Raw genomic sequence first — 24,409 nt, 5'->3', positions numbered from 1 at the left:
TCGGTCGCGAAAGTTAAGGGAACTCTACCCTGACACTTACCCTCGTCCAAAATGGTTTGTGAATTAATTATCATGTAAGTACAAACCTTATAATTTGAATTAAACCAACTTATGTCTGACAATGCTTTTTATAAATTCAGTTTTCATTTAATCTTTCTTTATTAGTTTCTCTATGAATAAACGTTGTTGTTTTTGTTATCCAATCTTTGAGTTTAACTTGACTACGACCCCAGCCTACACGTCCCCGCGTTACGACTAAAAATTAGATCGTGACAACTTGGTGGAGGCGCCGGGTATTTCTAAATGTAGGTCTTCATTACCTACATGTCGGGTATTTCATAATTAGCATGTACAACTCTAAAGAAGAAAGTTTGAACTATGAAAGAATATACAGAGTTAGTAAATTGCATCAAACAAGCTAAGACAGGTTGGACGACATTAATAACAACGTTTGTCAAAAAAAAAAAAAAAAAAAAAAAAAAAAAAATGTTTTTTTTTTGTCAAAAGGGCTAGTGACTCAAATAAGATCTTTGAAATAAGAAGAATCGAACTTGAGAAGTTCTAGTTAAAAGTAAAAATTAAAACCAAAAATGTGTTCAATTTTTTTTGTTTGTTAAGAAAACTAGCGAGTATGAAACAAAAGAAATAATCGAACTCGTATAAACACCTGATAACGTAGCTTAGTTTTGTATAATAAAAGTGACACATAGGGTTTGTTCTTACAAGCGACCTGTTAAAACGAAATAAAGGGTTCTTAATATGTTGCGGTGATGTAAACAGGCACAACAATGATTTGTGTTCTTATAGCGACTTCAGCTATTACGTTGTGTACTTATGAGTGTTGAGTGCACATTACCCCTAAAATGGGATGAAAGTACCCCTAGATTGGGATGAATTTACCCCGTGCAACGGGATGATGTATAATTATTTTGATGATGTCGCAGCGTGTTTAAGTAATACAGAAATGTCTGTATTGGTAGAAGTGCATTTATTTTAAATGGCACATAGCAATTCTGTTTGCTGTATGTGTAAATAAGGGCCGTAAAAGAATTTTATAAGAACAAACCCAATGTTAAAGTTGAAAACAAGAAAAAGAAAGACTAATACAAACATGTTTACAAAAAGCTCGTTTCTTGTCTCTTTTAATCGGATGAAAATTGAAAAACAACTACATTTGTCTAAACTTTCATGTATCGAAGATTCTTAATACTGACAGCAATCGGTTATGCGTTACTTTGGAAGTTTTCTTATTGGTTGTATTTATTATTCACTTTAAATCGATTATTTCTTGTATTTTTACGTTTCCTCAAAGCACATTACACTCACATTTCAATGAATGAATAGATTTGATCAACTTTTTAGTATAACTAAATTATTTTTATCTTAAATAAACTGTCAGACTAAGTTTGGCTCGGACGAGGGTACGTCGAGGGGTAGGTGTAACACGAGGCTAAACGATCAGCCACCAAGGTAAAATAAGGTAGTAATAGCGTCAACCTTAGTAGCTGCCGCGAGAGCAGACCAAAAAGAGGAAACATCCTCTGAATATCTACATGATGTATTCTTTTATACTACATACTTGTGCGTGCCTCATTCTTTTCGTAATTATTATAGCACATAAACTTATAAAATACGTAGTAAACCGCAGGAAAAGCAGACGCTGTGGAAATTCGAAATCGCCTATAAAAGAAAAAGAAAGAATTGAAATGACTAAGATGGGCGAAAATAAAAGCTCTACAGAATCAAAAATTTTTAACCTCGAATTAAAAGAAAATAAAGAATTACGCTCACTGTCCCAAGGCGAAACAGTATTAGCCCAAATAGAGTGTACTAAAGTACGCAAGTAATTTTCCTTAGTAAGGGAAAAAGGAAAAAATAATACATGTATCTACAATTAATTCTTTTCTTATGCTACAAGCGGATTACAATCACTTTGTTATTTAAGTCATCGCGGTATGATCATATAAACTGCTGATGAATAAATATCATTGTTATTTCATTTCTAACTTGCACAATCCAGCATACGAGAATAATTAATAAAAAGCGCGCGCGAAGATTAATAATTATATAATGGTATATATATATAAATAAGGGGCAAATGAAAGAAAAGTATATTGGGAAAAAAATACACTACGAGCATATGCGGTAATTAAGTACCGTAGATAAAATATGGGGCGTTAAATTCCACGGGTTTACAATTTCAAAAAGTATAGTTGCTAAATGCAATAAATAAACGGTTGAAAAATGTAACTTGAAGACTTTATAAAAGTCAAACGGGGCACGTAAGAAAAAGATTACAAAGTTTCAATATTAGGACGTTAACTGTTTCCACATGAAATGATATGAGCAAGCAGAGCTTGATCAGCATATTGCAAGCTTTCGAAGAATTACAGTAAGGCTTTACAATGTATCAAAATAAAACCAGTGGTAGGCAAATGGACAATTTATAATATAGAAAAACAAAGGGATTTATTTTTTTAACTAAGGCTATTATCAATATGCCTATATATTTTACGAGGGATTTTATGATTATAAGGGGAATGTTAGACATTAAGATTAAAATAGCAGTAGGTAGTAATACGTTTTTTTTTATTGCGCTTAACACTGACGGGAGTTACTACGCGAAGAAGCCAGAAGGAAACCACTACAAAATGAAGAGCGATCAAGGCTTTGGATCAGACTCGGTAAAAACTAATACACGCCACTGGAAATGGAAACGGAAATCAGCAAAAGCTAAAAGCAACGGGCACAAGAGACTGGAAACGCTGACGATGAAAAACCAACCACGGGACGGCAGACCGCGACCACAGTTGAGTCGGTTTGTGATCGTGGCCGCGGTAGGAATAGACACACTAAGCCGTGGTGACCTGCCGCGGGGGATGATCCCATATCGGCTCCAGTCAAGTTATGTTGACACAGTACGATAAGTTTTGTCATCAATACGATAAGTTTTGTTGTTGTACCCGGTCATGACAATAGAACCAATAAGGCGTTACTGGAATTTCTGACGCTAACTCCCTTGATAGGGCTGTCCACCACAACATTGGGTTGACACGAATTTCCATCTCGGACCGGAGGCTCTTGAAATTCTAACAATTTATGTATCATGGGCAGGAGAAACGCAGTCCCGAAGATTCGGAAGTTGAGACTGGTTGAGGTACGTTCTCACCGACCTTTACCCCAAGGTGTCCATTGGTGGTATACATAAAATAGAAAAGGGCCTACACTTTGATCTTGGCGAAAAGGTCCAGAACAAGGAGCTTTTCGTTCCAGAAAGGATACGGCTTCAGAGGCACTCAGGCATGATAAATACATAAATAAATAATATAATGAAATAATATGCAAATAATAATATAATATAATAATATAAAATATAATTCCTGAGGTGTATCCATGCGGTCACCTCAGCACCATATAACTAGCAAATGGATACCCGCGGTGTACCCTTGTGGTCACCCCGATATTCAGTACCGTTCCGGCTCGTCACTAATTAGATCACGGACCACACACCATGGCAATCGTGAAAATACAGTTCTGGGAATTGTTCCACTTGCACGTCCAGAGCAGTAAACAGATATGTAGTTCCAGACTCCAGATACCGTCCAAATTGTCTTCAGAAGCCGTGTTTAGTGCAGTGAAGTGCCGCGAAAAGAAGATAGAATCCCCGAACAGACAATAGTGCGCGGAATATTAGTGAATCGCGAGTGAAAAGTCTCCCCCCTCAGTGTTAAAGCATAGAGACATTAAGTTTTTTTTTACAAACTCTAGAGGTAAGAAAATAACAAAAACATTTATTTTTATTCCGATTGTTATATGTTTTCTTTTATAATTTTCTTTTTGGATATGAAACGGGATATTTTTAATTTTAATTCTGTGAAAAACTAGGGGCTATACTTTGTTGATTAGTTTTTACAGGTAACTATGATAAATTTTGTTTGTGTTGTAATAAGGGGGAAAATCCATTAAGGATATTTTTATATTACCTCTTTGTTCTATATTATCATTATCTTTTTTTTTTTCTTTTTTCGTTTGCTATAAGATTAAGATTTGTGGTGTCAAATTTCTGTTATATTGCCACCATGATTAAAAATTTAAAAGTATAATTAATTTAACGTTATTTTGTTTAAAAGATTTGCATAGTCAACTTTCTTAATATTGTGAAAAGCTAGGGACTACCTTTTGTCGGCCGGGGGAATGTGTCACAAGTAGATTTTCGTTAATTACTTAGTCAGCAAATAATCGGCCACTGACCGAAACAAGTCGTCGACCACTTGGGTTGCAAAATAAGCAATCGAACCTTTTAGAACGGAAGCTAGCTAAGGTGTTGCAATCGCCAGTCAGCAATAAGTCATCAATTGTTCGGACAATGATCCAAGTGCTTAGACAAGCAATTAAGAAATTGAACTGACTAAGGGATCGCAATACCTTACAATAAATAGCCGAGAAATTGGGAAAGAAAGGAGTTAGAAATTATCCGCGAAACTAAACGGTTCGGTCGCGAAAGTTAAGGGAACTCTACCCTGACACTTACCCTCGTCCAAAATGGTTTGTGAATTAATTATCATGTAAGTACAAACCTTATAATTTGAATTAAACCAACTTATGTCTGACAATGCTTTTTATAAATTCAGTTTTCATTTAATCTTTCTTTATTAGTTTCTCTATGAATAAACGTTGTTGTTTTTGTTATCCAATCTTTGAGTTTAACTTGACTACGACCCCAGCCTACACGTCCCCGCGTTACGACTAAAAATTAGATCGTGACAATAAGATATTTTACAGTGCAAGTAGGCTTAATTCCTACTAATTAAAACGTATGTTTTTCCATTACTAAGAAAGTCTGACATCCAATTTTACTGGCTAATGTTGCTTTCAACACCTCTTTAGGTTATATCAAAAATTTTCGCAGTAACTTAGATAAGAGTAATATGCACAATTACGTTGCATTTCATTAGTAAACTGGTTCCTGCCGGTGGAATCTTCGGTATAATTGCGGTTCAATAAAGTGCCCAAAATGTTGGTTACGGTTGGTCTTAATGGGCAAAAAAAGAAATTATATATGTTGGGTGAGCAGTAATCTGATAGTCGACGAGGCCGAGAGTTCATTAATTTGGTTCCATATAGCTTTAATTGCTTTTTTTAAATTTTAATTTTAATTTTTTCAAAACTATTAACAAAATTTCTTTACAATCCTTATGGTAACTCATTTCACACAAAGTTAAACATGGAGCGTTATTCAAATGTGTATTTCTAGCATATTTTAAAAACTACTGAGTAATCCTTTTTTAATTACAAGGTGGACTTCTAAAAATGTTATATTTTTTTCACTTTTATGAAAAATTGTTCATCTATGTTACACAAAGTTACGTTATTCCGTCAATCAGAATCAAAAGAACGTTTTTAATTAAATTGTAAAATATATTATATAAAATTCGTTTAACTTGTGACGACTTCTATTCAAGCATCTGTTTATATTTACATTTTTATAAAATCGTGCAAAAAAGTACCTCTTTTTGAATGATTTTTAGTGCAAAAAGTTTCCCTTTTTTGCACTAGTGCAAAAAAGACTTGTTTGCACTATTTTTCATTATTTTATGATTTTTAGTGCAAAAAGTTTTACTTTTTTGCAACAACACCATATTAGGTTTACCAAGAGCTTTCTGGTGCACTCGAACAAATACTCACGTGTTCTACAAATCACCATTTTCCAAATTAATCACAACGAATTATGCTAGTTTGTTAAGTTTGGTGAATAAATCCTGAAAACTCCATATGATGGTGTGTTAGTGACTACCCTAGCTGAACCTAGCGTCAGCAACACTACCAACATACCAAATGACGGTCAAAAGTCAGTAATACAGAAGTGCAACCACTCTGGGAGGAGATGATAAGTATTTTGACCAGTCTGTGTTCCAGGAACCTGTGACCATCAAAAGGAGTTAACAAAAGAAAATGACGACTGACGATATATTAACTTTGATGGAGAAAAGAACACTTTCTAAGAACAATAAAGAAAATATAACTAGCTATAAATAAAGAGATAAAATCCGAAATTAAAAAAGCCAAATAACAGTGGAACTCTGCCTGGGGTAGGGTGAGGAACGGGTGGATTGAGTAGCCCGGAAATCACCTTACCTCAGCCGGTCCCAAGCCCGGATAAAAGAGGAGGGTTGAGCGGAGGGCTAACTACCCACCCTCGGAAAAAAGGAACTAGTTATGAAAACTGCAACTTTGCCTCGGAACCGGACAGATAAACACAAAAAACGACAAATGCAATGTAAAAGGACTATGAATATTGGAACCTGGAATGTCCAGAGTTGGTACAGACCTGGAGCTGCCATAAATGCTGTGGAACAAATGGAAAACATAGGAATGGATATAACAGCCGTCCAAGAAATAAGATGGCCAGACGATGGAAATATAAAAATAAGTAAATCCACCATCTTCTTCAGCGGTAACAAAAACGGAAGACATGAATTCGGAACGGGCTTTGTGATTAGAAACAACCTAGTACAGAATATACTAAATTTTAAACCTATAAATGAAAGGATATGCTACATACGAATGAAGGGAGAGCGATACAACACCTCGATTATCTCAGCGCATGCACCAACGGAAGAAAAGGATGAAGATATCAAGGATGAATTCTACGATGCCCTAGAAAGAGAGATAGATACGATGCCCAAGCATGATATGCGCATACTCTGTGGGGACTTTAATGCTAAAATAGGCAAAGAGCCTAGCCTATACCCCACAATAGGTAAACACAGCCTACACAATATATCCAACGACAATGGCTTAAGACTCACAGAAACTGCAGCAGCTAATAACATGCTAATAAAGTCAACCATGTTTCCGCATAAAGACATCCATAAGCAAACCTGGGTCTCAAACGACCATATTACGCGCAACCAAATTGACCACATCATTGTAGATGCCCGTCATAGTAACAATATTATAGACGTAAGAAGCCTGAGAGGAATAGACGGAGACACAGATCATTACTTAGTCAGAGCAAAGGTCAAATCCAGAATATCTAGCCACAAATACAATAAAACAACAATAAACCCACAGTGGAACATGGACGAAATACACAGTGCAGAGAATCAACGAAACTATAGAGAACAACTTGAACAAACCTTGAACTCTGAAAGAGAAGACAAAGATATAGAACAGCTATGGGAAGCGACTGCCGAGATAATAACCAAGACAGCTGACAAGATATTTGGAAGGAGTAAACAGAAGAGGGCAAAAACATGGTATGACGAGGAGTGTCGGAAACAACTGGAAAAGAGACAAACAGTAAGAAAGACTTGGATACAACTGCAAACAGACCAAAGTAAAAAGGAATATGACGACTGCCGAAAGGAAACAAGAAAAATAATACGCACAAAGAAAAGAAACTACGAACAACAAAAATATGAAAATATGGAGAGAGACCGGCCCAAACCAGGCTCCAGGGAATTCTATAAAGCAATCTCCTCTGAGAAAAGAGGACATAAAACCAATTCCATCCATACACTGAGAGACAACCAAGGCCGCATGATAATCGACGGTAGAGAAATAACTGAAGAATGGAAAAAGTATTTTAGAGACCTCCTAAACATCATACAGGAAGAACAACACAAAGAAGAGATCTATATCACAGCGGACATGCCCGTCAAAAATCCCTCCTTTGAAGAAACCCAAAGGGCCTTAAATAAGCTTAAAAATCATAAAGCGCCGGGCACGGACGGGATACCAGCAGAACTTCTGAAATATGGGGGAGACGCACTACATCGCCGAATCCACCAGCTAATAACGCACATATGGTTAGAAGAAAGGACACCAGCACGATGGAAGGAAAACATAATAGTGCCCATCCACAAAAAAGGGGACAAAACAAAATGCGCGAATTATAGAGGAATCTCACTCCTAAACACGGCATATAAAACCCTCTCAAACATCATTCTTAGTAGACTAATCCCTTATGCTGAAAATGTCCTAGGCGAATATCAAGCCGGGTTTAGGGCAAACAGATCAACAATAGATCAACTATTCACGCTGAGACAACTTCTAGAAAAGGGATGGGAGTATAACAGACCCATACACAATCTTTTCATAGACTTTCGACAGGCATATGATAGCGTAGAAAGAAGCCAAGTATGGAATGCCATGGCGGAGTTCTCAATACCAAAGAAACTCATTCGGATGACCAAAGTTTGTATGGAGGGTGGAATATCTAAAGTGCGTGTAAATAATAAACTCTCTAGCAGCTTTGAAATCAACAGTGGACTTAAACAGGGCGATGCGTTATCTCCACTACTTTTTAACCTTGTATTGGAGAAAGCCATGAGGTCGGCCGAAATAAAAACAGAACTGCTATCGGCTCAAGGTCCCAAGCTTCTACTCACATATGCGGATGACATAGATCTCGTTGGAGACTCCACCCTATCCACGAAAGACATTTTCAACAAGGTGGAAGGAGCAACAAGTAAAGTAGGGCTGAAGATCAATGAAGAGAAGACGAAATATATGTGTATAAATAGAACAACACGAAGAGACAGAATAGGGCAAAATGTGACGATCAACACCTTTAATTTCGAAAGAGTACAACGTTTTAAGTATCTGGGGGCCGTAATCACAGCGGACAACGATGTTACCGAAGAAATAAAAAACAGAATCCAATCTGCAAACCGCTGTCTGTTTGCACTGAATAAGCTCATAAAATCAAAAAATCTCACAAGAAGTTCAAAGATCAAAATCTATAAATCCATCGTCAGACCTGTAATAACGTACGGATGCGAAACGTGGACCATGACCAAAGCAAACGAAGAAAAGCTAAGGCGCTTTGAACGAAAAATACTTAGAAAAATTTTCGGACCTCACCATGACATCACCACAAACCAGTATAAGATCAGAACCAATATCGAATTAAAAGCACTCTACAACGACGCCGATATTGTCCAAGAAATTAAATCACAGCGACTAAGATGGGCAGGCCACGTGCACAGACTGCATAACGAAAGACTTGTAAAACTGGTATGGGAGGAGATTCCCACAGGCAAAAGACCACTCGGACGTCCCAGAATGCGATGGAAAGATAACATCCAAGCAGATCTCCGGAAAATGAACATTCCATTTGACCCTAGGTTGATGGAAGACCGAACAAATTGGAAAAAAGTCGTACAGTCAGCCAAGACCCACCCAGGGTTGTAGAGCTACAAGAACAAGAACAAATAACAGTGGATAAGAGAGAAACGCAGAGAAATGGATGAACTGAAATGTAGGAACAACATAACCCAAATGCACAAAAAGGTTAAAGAGGTAGCTGGAACATACAAGAAGCCACAGACTCAGACGCTCTACGACGAATCAAATACATAACATGAACAAAAACATAGAAAATCTATTTAGTGACAAAAGTTCACCCCTACTTGTCACTCAGGACGCCAAGAACAGACCTGATGAAATTCCAATAGAGATCCTAAAACGTATTACGGCGAATTACAAAATTATGTAACGCCATTTACGACACCGGAATATTTTGGATAAAAATCAAAGATCAAAGTTTCTGATAAAGTGTTCCTTCATCTATATCTAGCCCATTGATTTGTGATTGTTCTCTCTTCTAACCATTTCTTTTCTACGAATAATTTTGGCAGCATTCCGAAAGAAAAACTATTAAAAACTTGAACAACAATACAACGACCAGAATACTTGTAAACAACAGCCTGATCCAAGAAGTTCCCATATCAACAGGAATAGATTCTCTAAGCCCGATACTCTTTAACCTAATCATGAACGAAATAATAAAAGATGTTAAAAACGCGGGGCACAGTTACAGAACTAATAAAGAAGAAATAACAATACTGTGCTACACGGATGACGCAGTAATTATATCAGAAAACGAAGATGAGCTGTAGAGACTACTTCATCAATTCTACCTGACAGCGAAACGCTACAATATGTTGATTGCGATAAACAAAACAAAATCACTAGTTGTAGCAAAAGAACCTAGAAGAGGCAACCTTCAGATACTTTGGGGTAGAAATAATCGCCCATCAAGACAGGAGATCTGAGGTAAAGAATCAACTAGATAAGGCCTCTAGAATGATGTTTAAAAACATTATATGGAAAAACCAGTTCCTAAAAATAGAAGCAAAGATCAGGATATATAAATCATGCGTAAGGCCAATAATCACATATGCCGCAGAAACCACGGCGGATACCAGCAAAACCAAGAGCATGACCCGAATGGCAGAGATGAGAACGCTCCGAAGTATCCCCAAGAAATAAGACGAATCTGCGACATACAGGACATTGTAAGATTGACGAGACAGAGAAGGCGAGAGTGGAATCAACATATCAACAGAATGGAAGACAATAGAATTGCTAAAATTGCGAGAGACGGAAAACCACACTCTAGAAGACCGCCCGGCCGACCACCAAAGAGGCGGAGGGATAGCTGGATGTCCACGTCGCAAGGAACTCCTTAAAGCTGGAAAAACAAGGCTAAAGCCTATTTCAAGAAGAAGAAGAAGAAGAAGAATTTTGAAATTTTAAAACCTGTATGTGTTTTATTATTAGCCGAGTTAATCTGTGTCATTCTCTGTTAGGAAACGTTACGTCAAACTTTCACTGATGATTGGAATAATTGTTATGTCATAGATGAGCTCATTGTGAGTTAAAAAGCTAATCCAGCTTCTACACTGTTCTAGCAGTAGTTTGACCTAATTTAGAAAAACGTATTCCTGGCATTCCAACTGTATTTTAACAATTTTGCTTCCATGATCTTAAGAAAATGCCCTGCAATATAACCACAGAATGAATATTTTCTTAAGAACCGAAAAGTCTTGCTAGAATTCTGAACACAAAGAGATAATTCAAATTCTGCCAATTAGAAAAGAAGTAGTCTAGAAATAAAATCAACTATAAGATCAAATGGTTGTGGTTTTATGCGACTTTTCGTTCGGATAAAACAAAACACAAAGACTGAAGATCATAAAAAACTTACACTAATTAATTCGTTACCTAACTAAGTACACATCTAATAAAACCAAAATTCAGCCAATATAAATAAACCAGTGGAAAACACTATAATAAATGCTAAGATAAGAGAGTAAAGAATATATAATTATTGTAAACTTGGTGAGAAAGGTGCTACTAACACAATGACATACAAAGAAAAAATAAGGGAACATTACCGGTATCGGCAGAGCAATTGAAAAACGACTTAAAAACATAGCTATAGGAAACAAATTTTTACAGCATACATAAATGCACCAATCAATAAAAAGAACCAATCTTATCAGGCTGAACGAATTGTAAATAACATCTATTCACAAGAAAAGTAACAAAGACGACACAAGCTAGACATGTATACTAGTTTTTTTTTTCTATTTAGCCGGAAAATGGGGTATTCCTGTACATATTCCCATTACTTGACTGATCATATCATAACGCTAATAAACAATAGCATAATAACACTTATTGAGTAGAAATTATTAATATATTGAGTTTTAATTGTTATTATAACTGCGTTTTTGTTAATGCAACAAACGTGTCGTGGGTGTAAAGTTTATTTTACAGACAAACAAGTCGACAACAGTCAGAATTTTACCTAATCAAGACCACCTCTAAAATTTTATTATGTCTGGTCGCTGTCAGGTACCTGTATAGGACCATTATTAATTTGAACTAAAGTCATCATAAATTTTTTTCTTTCATTTTGTACAATACCCACAAAAGACGTTTTGTGAACTGAAATGTCAATGCACCAAGTTCGTTAAACTGTAAATGTGTGGCGTATTAATTAACGTAAGTCCTGCCCCATTCCAATTCGTTGATGTATCATTATTGCAAACTTTACCTGAAATACTTTAACCCGTTGTGTTTTCTGATTAAATCGGTTTGTTGTTTAACAGCACCAAACTACCAAATTAAAGCAATCTGACAACAAACAGTATTAAACCAAAGCAATTATTTTGTAGCATCGATGATTAAAAATGTCACGTCTATTCGTTGCAACTAATGCACAAGAAATGGCAACCAGTCTTGAAGAAACAAAAAAAGGATGTAAGTTGATCAGGGTCACTCGACCGATAAGTCTGCGTCTAATTGTCGTCTTGGCCATAATTGGATTTATTTTTTTTGCCAGAAACATTTAGGAAAAACATCTTCAGCAATTTGAATTTTCAGAAATTGTCCATCGAAGATTTTTCAACTAAATAAATAGGTTTAATCTTACTCTTCTGATCAAAACTGGTCGTAATGCCATTCGAATGCTACAACAATCTATAACCATACGGAATAAATTCTATAGCTCCAAGTACGTGAAACTAGTGATGACAGCCACACTCGATAAGTAAGACAAGTTTTTCACATTTATTTAACTCACAAGGCTGTTACCGAGCCGAGGAGTCGAATGGCATAAAATTAATAGCGACTAAACGGATTAAATATCGTAGGATTACAGGAACGATTGTGATTACCTTTAAACGTGGCAGCATTGTTTTGCTTGGTTGACAGTAAAACTGAATTGCATTTGAGTTCAGTGCATCGGCAAGAATTTTATACGCCCATAATTAGTACAGTCGTTTAACTGTTACTGCAAATCTCAGTGCTGGTTTGGCAACTGTCGAAATGATTGGCAAAAATCTGTGAAGACGACCTCTGGGATTCTTATTGTCTGATTTGGCGAGCATCAGATAATGTATCATCATGTCCTGCTGTTCACATTATGCAGGATAATTGAATATAAGCTTGCCGTAAAAATTCACTATCTTAATATGGTTTTTAATTTCTATTAGGAAAGAACACGTGCGCCTGATAGTAACCTTGGCATTAACTCGTACCATGGGAAAGTTTACTATACCAAGACCAACAGTTACTCAATAAGATATTCATTCATCGTGGCGAATGTCACAGAGGTCACCGACATGTACCGCAGTTTTACCAAACAGAAAGGTCGTATTCTTAATTTCCAACATTTTAAACAAAACACTTGTTGCGCAATTGTTTTTGGTAATATAGGAACTATTATACCGAAGTCGTTTATTAGGAAGATTCTACAATGAAAATCTATTAACATTTTAAGTAACTTTCGAACGTTGTCGTAGTTTTGACAGAAATTCAAATTTGTATGATAACACTTTTATGCACAAATTCGTGTGTTTAGCTTTAGTTCATAAGTTTAACTTTTTAGATTTTTGTTCCCTGTTTGACCCAAGCTATATGTGACTATTAATAACTCTCCTTGTGAATGTGGCTTGTCCAGCACGCAGTCCAAATCTGAATCCGATAGATCATTTTTTGTATTTAGAGTGACCGTAGAGAGTTTGTATTTAATAGTAACCGTAGTTTTCTATTCAAATGTTTTGTTGAAATCTAGAACAAAATCGATGAAAGCGATATTAAAAAATAAATTTTGTTTATGAATCGTAGGTTTCAGAGTGTCATTATAAACCGAATGTAATATAATGTAACGTAACATATTCTGCTATCCACCGCGACCGTGGGTCTACTATGGCTCACACAGAATCCTCGACTCCCTGAGCAACCGGATAAAGTCTTCCGGGCGTATCAGTAAAAAATATTTGGGAGCTAACATCAATAGCCAGTGCGACCCGAAAAGAGAAATACTTTCAAGGATTGAGCAAGCGAGAAAAATCTTCATAAGTATGAAATCATTTTTTACAAGACTAGACCTCAGTTTGGAACTCAGAACTCGAATGATCATATGCTATGTCTTCTCTGTTCTACTCTATGGATGTGAAAGCTGGACACTAAATCCACAGACCGAAAAGAGAATAGAAGCTTTCGAAATGTACGTGTATAGACGGATGCTGCGAATTTCATGGATACAAAAGATCACCAACGATGAAGTACTCCAGCGCATGCACAAACAAAAAGAACTACTGAGCACCATCAAGGAAGAAAAATGCAATACCTGGGTCATGTGATGAGAGGTGATAAGTACGAAATACTACGCCTCATGATGGAAGGCAAAGTACAGGGGAAACGATCAGTAGGAAGACGCCAGAACTCATGGCTAAAAGATTTAAGGAGATGGTTTGACCGCTCGTCTGCAGAAATCCTTCGTGCTGCAGTTTCCAGAGCTCCATGTTTTTTATCTCCAAATCAGAATTTTAGCTTTATTGACTAGTCTTTCCAAATGCGTGGGTATTGTAGGTGAGTGTTTTATCTAGAATGACTTCCAGATCACCTGCGTCGTGAATTGTATTATCTCACCGGAGAGAAAGGAAGGTATGAGTCCATCCTCCTCCTCCTGGTAAAGGGTATGACTACTGTTTCATACCTTAAGGCTCTCTTTCTCACACCAGCTTTTTGTCTCTTTATAGAGTGTTTTGAAATTATTATATCAAGTTATATTAATACACTCTGTAGGTACCATGCCTAAAATTAGTTTAACTTGTAATTGCTTTTTAAATATTACGTTAATTGGGAGAGAAACTGGCTAACATGTCTATAAAACAATAATAAAATCGGACGGAAGAATCTTTTAGACTGTTTTGAATGATTTTGAAAGCTTCTAGACTGGTTTGAAAGACTTCCGACTGCTTTAGAAGTATTTTGGAGTTTCTGTAGTGTTTTGAAGTCTTTTTAGACCACTTTAGAAGCATTGAAGATTCTGGACTGCTTTTAAGATATGTAAGACATGTGAATTTGAAGCTTTTAAACTGCTTTAGAAGCATACGGAAGCTTTTAGACTGCCTTGAAATTTTTTGAGAGCTTCTAGTCTAGTTGAAGATTATTTGTAAGCCTTTAGAGTGTTCTAAAAGCTTTTGGAAGCTTCTAGACTGTTTTGGAAGGATTTAGACATATTTTGGAGTTTCTGAAGTGTTTTAAAACCTTTTTAGACTACTTTAGGAGCATTTGGAAGCTGTTTGGGCAGTTTAAAGAGCCTTGAAGGTTCAGGCCTGCCTTTAAGACATTTGAAACCTTGTAGACGGTTTTAGAAACTTTTGGATGCTGTTAAACTGCTTTCGAAGCATACGGAAGCTTTTGTGAGTTTCTAGATAAATTGAAAACCTTTTGAAAGCGCTTAGACAAGGCTGCTTTGTAAGCATTGCAAGGCATTTTAGAGGTTTTATAGTGTTTTGGAATGTTTTTACATTTTTTTAGACTAGGTTCAGGAGTATTTGGAAATTTTTTGGTCAGTTTAAATTTGTAAATTGATACTTATACATGTTGCAACATGTTTTTGTCGTTCAGAAGCGTTCAAAATCTCAATATAGCAATTTTTGTCAAGGCAGTTATTAGTTTAGTTTATTTTTAAAAGCTTGTTTTGTAAAAAACTAGTTAAACCATACAAAAATAGCAGTAAATCAGCACAAAAAACTGAAATAAGCACAAAACGAAGAAAAAAGCAAAAAAAGCAACAAAATCTGTCAAATGACGCGTTTTTGCATAAATCGTTCACATTAGATGTCAAAGGATGGTTGCTTTTATTATTCACAAAAAGCAAAATTTCTAGAAATCGAGACTCTAGACATCAGACTTTTTTTGTAAAAATAGTTTCAAATAATGATTGAACACGATAAACTATATATTTTTGTAATATTTCTTATTGATAATATTCAATATTTTTGCTATACAGAGATACAGACAATCAACAGAAAAGCAATGTAATTTGATACATTATAACAAAAAACACCGCACGTGGGGAATCTTTTCCAAAATCGTGGATAGACTCATCATCAAAATACCAAAATTTTTTTCTTATACCTAATCATTAATTAACCGTTTTCACAAATTAATTTTTTAAGAAAGACTTATTACAACCGTTTCTGCTGATAAAATAAGTCTTTGGCTTGAAAAACGTAAAACAAACTTTTTACTAAATTCTTACTCAGCTACATAAACACCGAAATTGAATTCACTTGATGATTACTGTCAAAGAAACTCGAGCATGTAATTTACCACAAAGCATACTTTAATAAATTTGTCGCAGCGCCTACGTAAACGGTTCAAGTTCAGTGTAATTTATACGAAATTTGTCATTTGTAAGCATTGCCTTTGGTTAATGAAGATTTAGTGTAACCTATTCTACATATCTAAAATTACATCTTTCTCAAATGAATGGATGGTACGACAGCCTATCTGTTTTTAAAACTTTTAGTTTGGTATAAGTGAATAAATAAAATATAGGTATGCGTTGAAGAGCCTTTAATATTATGACTCGTTTCTTGCTGATGAAAGATTTACTTTAAAGTATGCTAAAAAATGAAAAAAAATTAGAATAAAATTATTATATTGTAGTTATATGTATGATAGTAATATGGTTCTTAAAAGATTGATGAAGCTGTATGCAAAGGAAAAAAGTGCACTTTTGCGTTGACTTTTTCCGTATTTCTGCCATAAGTTGAAAATTTGAAATCTGTTGTCACTAATGGCACTTTTTTGTACTGGAATTAGCTGATGCTGAAGGATTTTAAATACGAAAAAAAGGGTGACAACAATATGCCATAACTAAGTCATTGTCTCTGTTCCTATATAAATGTGTTGAAACAAGAAATAACTAGCTTGGCTAATTTTAACATATAAACAGACCTTCTTAACCACCAATGACAATTTTTCAAAAAATTAGAAAAATGTACACCTGTCAAATCTCAAAAAATTAAGATAACAAATATGCAAACCGTTTTTTCTATCTCATTCAGGTTAGGAGCTATGACACTACAAAATCTAAAAATATAATTTTCTATTCGCAAAATCTCGAAAACTGTTGCAGATGGATATAGGTTATGAGAGTTAAAAATATTTGAAATGGAAATCTCTCGGGAGTCAAATAAAAGGTCTCTTTCGATAAAACATTAAACCCAAAAATCATTATAATATACAAAGTGGTTCAAAAGTTACGGCTAAAAACGTTGGAAGACAGTTGTTTGGGGCTCGATATCTCCCTTAGGAGTGACTTTTGGAAACATTTTTATATGAACAAATCGTATTATTTTAACCTCCCCTGTATGCTACCGAGAGATTGTCATATAGTTATGGGACACCCTGTACAATAATATACTGGGTGTTCCATTTAAAATAAGCAAGTTGACAGCTACCTGGTTTTAAACCGGAATCAAGAGAAAAATAAAAATATTTTCTTTTCTAATTTCTAGTATTTGATTCTAACGATTTTTAGTGAACGGTTTGGGTGGTTAACCCTGTATACTACAAAAAAATGCTTCGTTAAGGAAATAGAAGGTGTTAAAATTTTAAAATTATTATTTAATAGTTATTATGTATAAAAAATACTGCTTTATTACTAAGATCATCATTGCTTCTAACTGTCTAACTTCGGTTTACACATTAAGAAAATCAACAAAAAAATAGGTAGGATCAATTCACATTTTAGAAAATAATTGAAAAACATGAACCAAAAAGTACAACATACAAACTGAACAGGCAGTTTAAATTTGTAAAATTATCTGTGAAGCACCACAAAAAAGTTTGGGGGTAAAAGAGAACATAACCAAAGCAAAATTACCATCCTGCAAGTTATCACCGGCATCTAGTCGGTAAAGTAGGCTCATATTTGGGCTAAATATCTCAAAAACTTTGTAACTTGTATAGAAAATATTTAAATAAATATGAGTTTTTTAGATCATATATTTCCTTAACAAAGCATTTTTCTAGTATAGTTTATATGTATAGCAAACTAAGGTTATTTTTTGACGTAATTAAATTTCTGCTACCAAAAAACCCGACACCCTGTACCTATACAAAATTTTAGAAAAAATGGAAAAGCGGTATTTGATGGTTTCATTATAATGAACAAAAGTTTGTTTACCGAAATACCGTGAGTCAAAATTTACAAAATATTGTTTTTTTCCCTCTAAACCCTTTTCCAGATTTTGTTCAAATTTTTCGGTATATTATAATGAAATTCTAAGTTTACTCGCTATTTCGATAAAAAAAACACAGGATTGGCGTCGTTTACAACAAATATCAAAGTCAAATTATAAAAAAAACAGGAGAAGCGTCCTTAAAATATTAGTAATAAACCAAAATTTTTGATTTAAACACCTTGTGTATAAAGAAAAAAATCATTAAAATCTATCATTAAAAATCACCCTGTATGTTAAATCAAATATACTTGAAAATTTATAGGAAAGTTACTTACTTAATTGACTATTCATATCTAATCATCCTAAACCTTAGTAACTTCAGTTTAGTACTACATTTTAGCTATAGCTGTAAGGAGTTAGACAAAAAGCAATAATTAAAAAAGAATACAATACAAATTTTTAATCTTTATTAAACAGAAATTATATTTTAATATATTTTTTTTGGAGTTGAATTTTCTTAAAGAGTTAGCGAACACAAAACTGCAATTTTTTTTTTAAATTTTACTTAACAAGAAAAAATCAGGTGTCATTCAAGTGAAATCATCAAAACAAAATGATATTCATTTTTTGCCAAATAAAACAAACACTTGCAAACCAAATCCTGCAATATTATTCATAACTGGATGACTTTAATATTATTAAGTAAAGGTGTGGTGGACATTTTGTAAGCACAGTAATTTTTTAAATATCGTAAGTTGTTCTAAGTAATAAAAAGCAATTGAACTTACTATTTTGATTTGATTTGTCATTTCTAGAAGCTTTATAAAAAATTACATTTGTCCAACCAAAGTAAGTCTTTCAAATGAATTAAAATAATGTACTATTTTGCAAAATAAAAAAATACATGCAAACCAGGTCCTGTAATAATGTTATTTAGTAAAGATACTTAGTTTTTGCTGATAAATTATTCAGAAGTGTTGGTCATTTTGTGAGTTTACAGTATTTTACTGTAAATTGCTCTAATCAATAAAAATCACTTACACAAGTTACTATTCTGATTTGGTATATGTCAATTTTAGTAGATTAAAAAAATACTAATATTTAAAGAAAAAAAAATAAAACTAAGACTTACCAGTAAAGTCAAATGAGCCAACTAGTACACTAAATATAAGAGAGCTATATCGATATAAGCTCCAAAGTTTACCAAATTTCACCAACACTTGTTTGTTCTGGTTGCGGGGCTTATTTTCGGTGAAAATCCGAATGGTGTGTGCAAAATTTTTAATACGAAAAGATCACAAATACTTTGAAGCAACCACTTTGCGTCCACCGCCTATATACGCATCCCCACCTACGTGGAGCTTTTCGCGAAAGAAGATCGTTGCAGAAGATGTCCACCGGTGACGAAGAGCCAAACAGACCACGAGGAGGTCGCGAAAAAATTTAATGCGAACACGCCGCCGGCATCGGAATCGTACCGGTATAGATCGAATTCTTCGGTTGCTGATGATTAGCCACCCGATACGCATCTGTTGTCCATTTATAATCATCATCGACGTTTCAGATGCGACTAATTACCTAATAAAAATGTTTTTAATAAACAGTGGGTCTAAGCGCCAACCGCGTAATCTTGAGTACAATAAACTTTTAGATGGACTAGGAAACCACTTTATATTATTACCTACAGAGTAATCGCATAAAGATATCTTGGATGATGACCGTGTCACTGAAAATGGGCAAAGGATATCCGTAAACAGAAGTTAGTAAATGTGCTTCAAGAGATTAAAACACTTGAGACTAGGTACTAAAATGTATACAAGGTCCTTCTCTGAGAACTTAATATTAAGTAGGAGGGTAACGGGAATTGGACACAAAGAAATAAAACTTTAGATTCTAAACTGCCAGCTACTGGGTCTGTCTCAGGTTTGAAGAAAACGGCAAACATAGAGCAAAAAGTAACACAATTTTAAGCAGTTCGAAGTTGACATAAAGCTTTTAGTAAAAAAAATAAAGCATATCAAAAATCCAACACGCAAAAATAATACAATAATTTTATTGAGGTTTAATACGTCTAAACTTCAAAGTTTCTCAGATATTTGTTAATCTGTAAAAATGTAGAACAAATTTGAAGGTTTGATTTTTATTAATTAAAAAAACTGGCTTGATAAGTGCTCGAAGATCAAGTTTTATAATATGATCCGGGGGTGATAACTTTAGTTTGATGAAAAAGAACAAATGAAAATTAATAAACCTGACAAAGATAGAGTAAAACCACGTAAGTGTGAGTCTACCAAACGAAATGTGACCTCATTCATCATTTGGGTACGTGACCATTTATGAGAAAGACTTTTATATCTTGTGACCAACTGTCATTTATGTCAAAAAATATGTATCCAATTTCGTTTAGGCCATTAATTTGCACTGGTTCTCGTCTTTCCTCATCGGTTTTTAAAGGATTTGTAAATTTTTGTACTTGTGTAGTTTTTTCTTTCAAAGATATAGTGAAGTTGTTCTTCTTCTTCGATACATAGTAAAAACGATACGCCTTCATCGTAAAAATAACGTAACCTTAAATATATATTACTCTTTTAAAGTGAACATAAATTAAACAAACAATTTATCCCACAGAGAAATTTAAAATTCTCAGCGTGCCACAGAATGACAATCAATAAAAGCCAAATACTGTACCATGGTACTTTTGATAATACCCGACCAGATTTGCATGCAAAGATCGTCGCTAATGTGAAATAGTTAACCGGCAACGATCACGGACATACCGCAGTTTGCAAACGCTTTTGTGTTCTTTCAGGTCGTGTTTTCCACTTTTTTCTTCTTCTTCTGCTTACGTTATTGGAAATATTTGCATTAAAAAAGTAGCAGCCAATGTGTGCAGACAAACGAACGGAAGGCATTAACATAATGCAGAGTAATCTAAAAGTTTCACCAAATGATTAACATCTAAATATTTTACTTTTTTAACACTGAAAGTTTATTTAAAAAAATGTGGTCCTTAGTTTTACACTGTGTATGTACAGACCGACAGCACGCTGCAGAACATACATAATTGGGCTTTTGTTAAAAGATTACACGTTACAGATTACATTACTTTGCGTTGGTTGGTTAGTTGACTATACTTTGGTTAGTTGACTACTGTCAATTCTGCCAGAGGGTTCTACTGTGATTTTCGTCGGGTTAATAAGATTTTGTCTTATTTTGTCTTTTTGATCAGACTCTACAGTCCCTTAGTGTAATTTATTGCTTCCGGGTGTTGTTGAGCCAAGCAGTTGAAAATGCCTTTTTGTCAGGTAAGATACAACACGTGAGATGCACTTTAGATTCCTCTTCTTCTTCTTCTTCTTGTTGGTCTGCTCCATTCCCATTTATTATATTGGGTGTTTTAGTAATCATTAGTTTAGCACTTTAGCCACACCACAAAGCGAATCCAATAATTTCAATTGCCACTTTAACGTTTACTATTTTTGTGGTAGTGTATTTCGGTGGAAAACGCTCAATGGCCGAAAATTTTGTTCTCCTTTTTACGTCATCGTTTCGCTGCTTGGTCAATCTGGATGGGACCTACAGTTTAACGTGGGTTCCGAACCACGGTCCTCGGTCATATTACTATGTAGTAAATGACCTACCGACTAGTTGTGTGATCCCACACTGTTTTCCTCCCACAGGATATCGGATCCTATCCGACCTGGTTACCGTCGTGAATGAGATGCTTTTGCAGTGTAAACTCGTTTTGCACACCCTGGGTGTACAGGGTGCTGCATTTTCGATGGTTTTACGGGGTACAGAGAAAACGGTAATAGATAGACAAAAAGTAGCATACGTGTTCTGATCTCTTTTTCTGAGCTGAGATGACTGGCGAAGAGTGGGCAGCGCAAACTTCTTTTGTTTCAAAGATACGGGGGGCTTTTGAAAATTGGTCATTTTGGAACCTCCTCTGTATTTCATTTGCTATTAAAGTTATCAAGGAAAAATATAAGAAGGAAAAACGGTTTTCGGTAGAAGTTTTGACGTAGAATCCAATGGCGTAGTCAGTTTTTTTCTAGTACGTTTAGTTTCTGACATATGACATTAAGTTGTATTTTTTTAAATGGAACACCCTATATATTTTTAGTTCATTTAATTCTGTTGATTTTTACTTTTTCAACGGTGTATTAAAACATACAGTGCGTTTTTTTTAACGCGCAACATAGGATTTTACGTGTTAAATGTTTAAGCCCATGTTAGACCATGTTATTTTGGAACTGCAGGTCTAAAACTTGACGGGTGAATCTTTAGTACCCTGAAGCTTAAGTAAGTTTACCAATTTGGTCTAAAAAGTGATTAAAAACTGGCAAAAAATAATTTTTTCTCGAAAAGATTTTATCGTTTCATGCTCCCTGTATGCATTGTTGTTCTTTGTTGTTTTTGGTACTGGCAGGGCAAGTAGCAGGTAGAGTGACAAATTTTGACTGCATCACGACCCGACATCTTTTTTGAACGTCAAAAGGGCATTTTATGATTGTTTGGAATACTGTTTGGCTTCAAACGGAGGTTACTTTGAACAATTCACTTATAAAAATACTTATTTTGTTCTTAACTTTCTTAATATAAAGTTAATGATCACCCTGTTTTACTTTCTACGCCAAATTTTACCTGCTACCAGTATCAAAAACAACAAGTACCTATCAATAACCTATCATACATACAGGAAGTATGGAAAGATAAAAGCTTTTCGAAAAAAGAGGATATTTAGCAAGTTTTTAATCACTTTTTAGGCCGAATTGGTAAACTCACTTAAGCTTCAGGGTACAAAACAGCCACCCGTCAAGTTTTGTACTTGTAGTTCCAAAATAACATGGTCTGACATGTGCTTAAAAATTTAATACGTGAAATCCTATGTTGCGCGTTAGAAAAAACGCACTGTATAAGTTTGTAAACGTTAATCTTGGTAATTAGAAAAAAAGCCTTTCCTTTACAAAAAAAGTGCTAAATAATATAATAAAAATACCCACAATCGAAACAAAATTTGGCTATATTCATATTAACATGTTACATGTCGTTTATAAACAGTTTTTTCAACTTCTACCTTAAAAATAGTAGAAAATAGAAATGGCCACTTTTCTTATTAAAGTGACGGTAGAACAGTTTGTAACTTAGATTTTTAATAAGATTTATTAAAAACATTTAATTTTCTGATGTGTTCTTGATATGATTTCCGATTTTGTTTGGTATTTTAGATATTGGTCTTTTTTTAGCTTAGCAAAGGTATACACCGTTGAAAAAGTAAAAATCAACAGAATTAAATGAACTAAAAATATATAGGGTGTTCCATTTAAAAAAATATAACTTACTGTCATATGTCAGAAACTAAACGTAATAGAAAAAAACTGACTACGCCATTGGATTCTACGTCAAAACTTCTACCGGAAACCGTTTTTCCTTTTTTGATAACTTTAATAGCAAATGAAATACAGAGGAAGTTCCAAAATGACCATTTTTCAAAAACCCCCCGTATCTTTGAAACAAAAGAAGTTTGCGCAGCGCACTCTTCGCCAGTCATCTCAGCTCGGAAAATGAGATCGGAACACGTATGCTACTTTTTTTCTATCTATTACCGTTTTCTCTGTACCCCGTAAAACCATCGAAAATGCAGCACCCTGTACACGTAGCAATTTGACCCCTTAGTAAAAGTTTCTGAAGTCTGAAACCCTTAGTCAATTTACAACAAGAAATGAGACATCCTTGAGTATACGAGGGTGGTCCGACAAATTCTTAGCTCGATACACTTAACCCAGCGATTCTCCAACTTCTTTAACCCGTTTGAAGAATACGTTTTTGGGAGGTCTGCAAAGTAGTCTTCCGTGGCGGCGATAAACCCCTCATTCGACTCAAATTTCAGCTCGGCGAGTGACTTTTTCAAGTTTGGAAACAAAAAGTAGTCTCACGGGGCCAAATCTGGAAAATAGGATGGATGGGGCAGCAGATCGTAGCCTAATTCCAACAATTTGGTCAAGACGACGGCGGTTGTGTGAGCCGGTGCGATGTCATGGTGGAGAAGCATTTTTTTCTTCATCAAATGCCGCCGTTTTTTATGCATCGAATCGGTGTAATAATTCTGCATAGTAGAGTCCTGTGATCGTTTTGCCCTCCTCCAAGTAGTCGACGTGGATCATTCTCCTTATGAATCGCAGAAAACGGTGGCCATCACCTTTCCAGCTGATGAGACATTCTTCGGAGCACGTTCAACCACGTTGAAACTCATTAAATCAATTTTTGACGGTAGCCATAGAAGGAGAAGAATCACCGTACACAGCATCCAAGCATTCTTTGATTTTGTTGTGCGATTTTCCTTCCAAAAACAAGAATCGAATTACAGATCGATATTGTTTTTTTTGCCATTTTTCGAGAATCCGCGGATACGCCCACTCTCAAAGGCAATCAAAACAAAACTAAGAGTCCGATTTGCTGAAATTTTGACAGTAGCCGCCTAAGATCATGTACTACACGATAATAAATGTCCTTCAATGTCCTTACGGTAGTGATGCCATTTGGTGGTGAGGCTAAGTACTTATCGGACCACCCTCGTATACATACTTGGGTATGATGTTATGCGTGAGAAGTCATAGGAT

At 35.0% G+C, this 24,409-nt stretch overlaps 1 protein-coding gene and 1 long non-coding RNA gene across 9 annotated transcripts in view; one reads left to right on the top strand and one right to left on the bottom strand.

The window, feature by feature from the left end:
• The window catches only part of LOC145731734 (uncharacterized), a 61,433-nt gene extending 42,340 nt beyond the window's left edge, over positions 1-19,093 (bottom strand). For 7 of the 8 annotated variants that reach the window (XM_081983657.1, XM_081983693.1, XM_081983683.1 and 4 more), the window contains exon 1: positions 18,919-19,093. The gene's annotated coding sequence lies outside the window, so the exon portion shown is untranslated. The remainder of the gene's footprint in view (positions 1-18,918) is intronic. The other variant, XM_081983717.1, reaches the window with a different exon arrangement.
• Positions 2,499-4,694, top strand: LOC145729421 (uncharacterized). Its single transcript, XR_014178348.1, has 2 exons — positions 2,499-3,157; positions 3,214-4,694. It is a non-coding gene; the product is annotated as an uncharacterized LOC145729421 (long non-coding RNA).
• Positions 19,094-24,409: the final 5,316 nt, after the last annotated feature.

Source organism: Ips typographus, linkage group LG1 (assembly GCF_016097725.1).
Source record: "Ips typographus isolate SLU linkage group LG1, UJ_Ityp_2.0, whole genome shotgun sequence".
In the NCBI taxonomy this organism is placed as follows: Eukaryota; Metazoa; Arthropoda; class Insecta; order Coleoptera; family Curculionidae; genus Ips; species Ips typographus.
The sequence above is the reverse complement of the archived record's forward strand: the minus strand, read 5'-3'. Positions and strand labels throughout refer to the sequence as shown.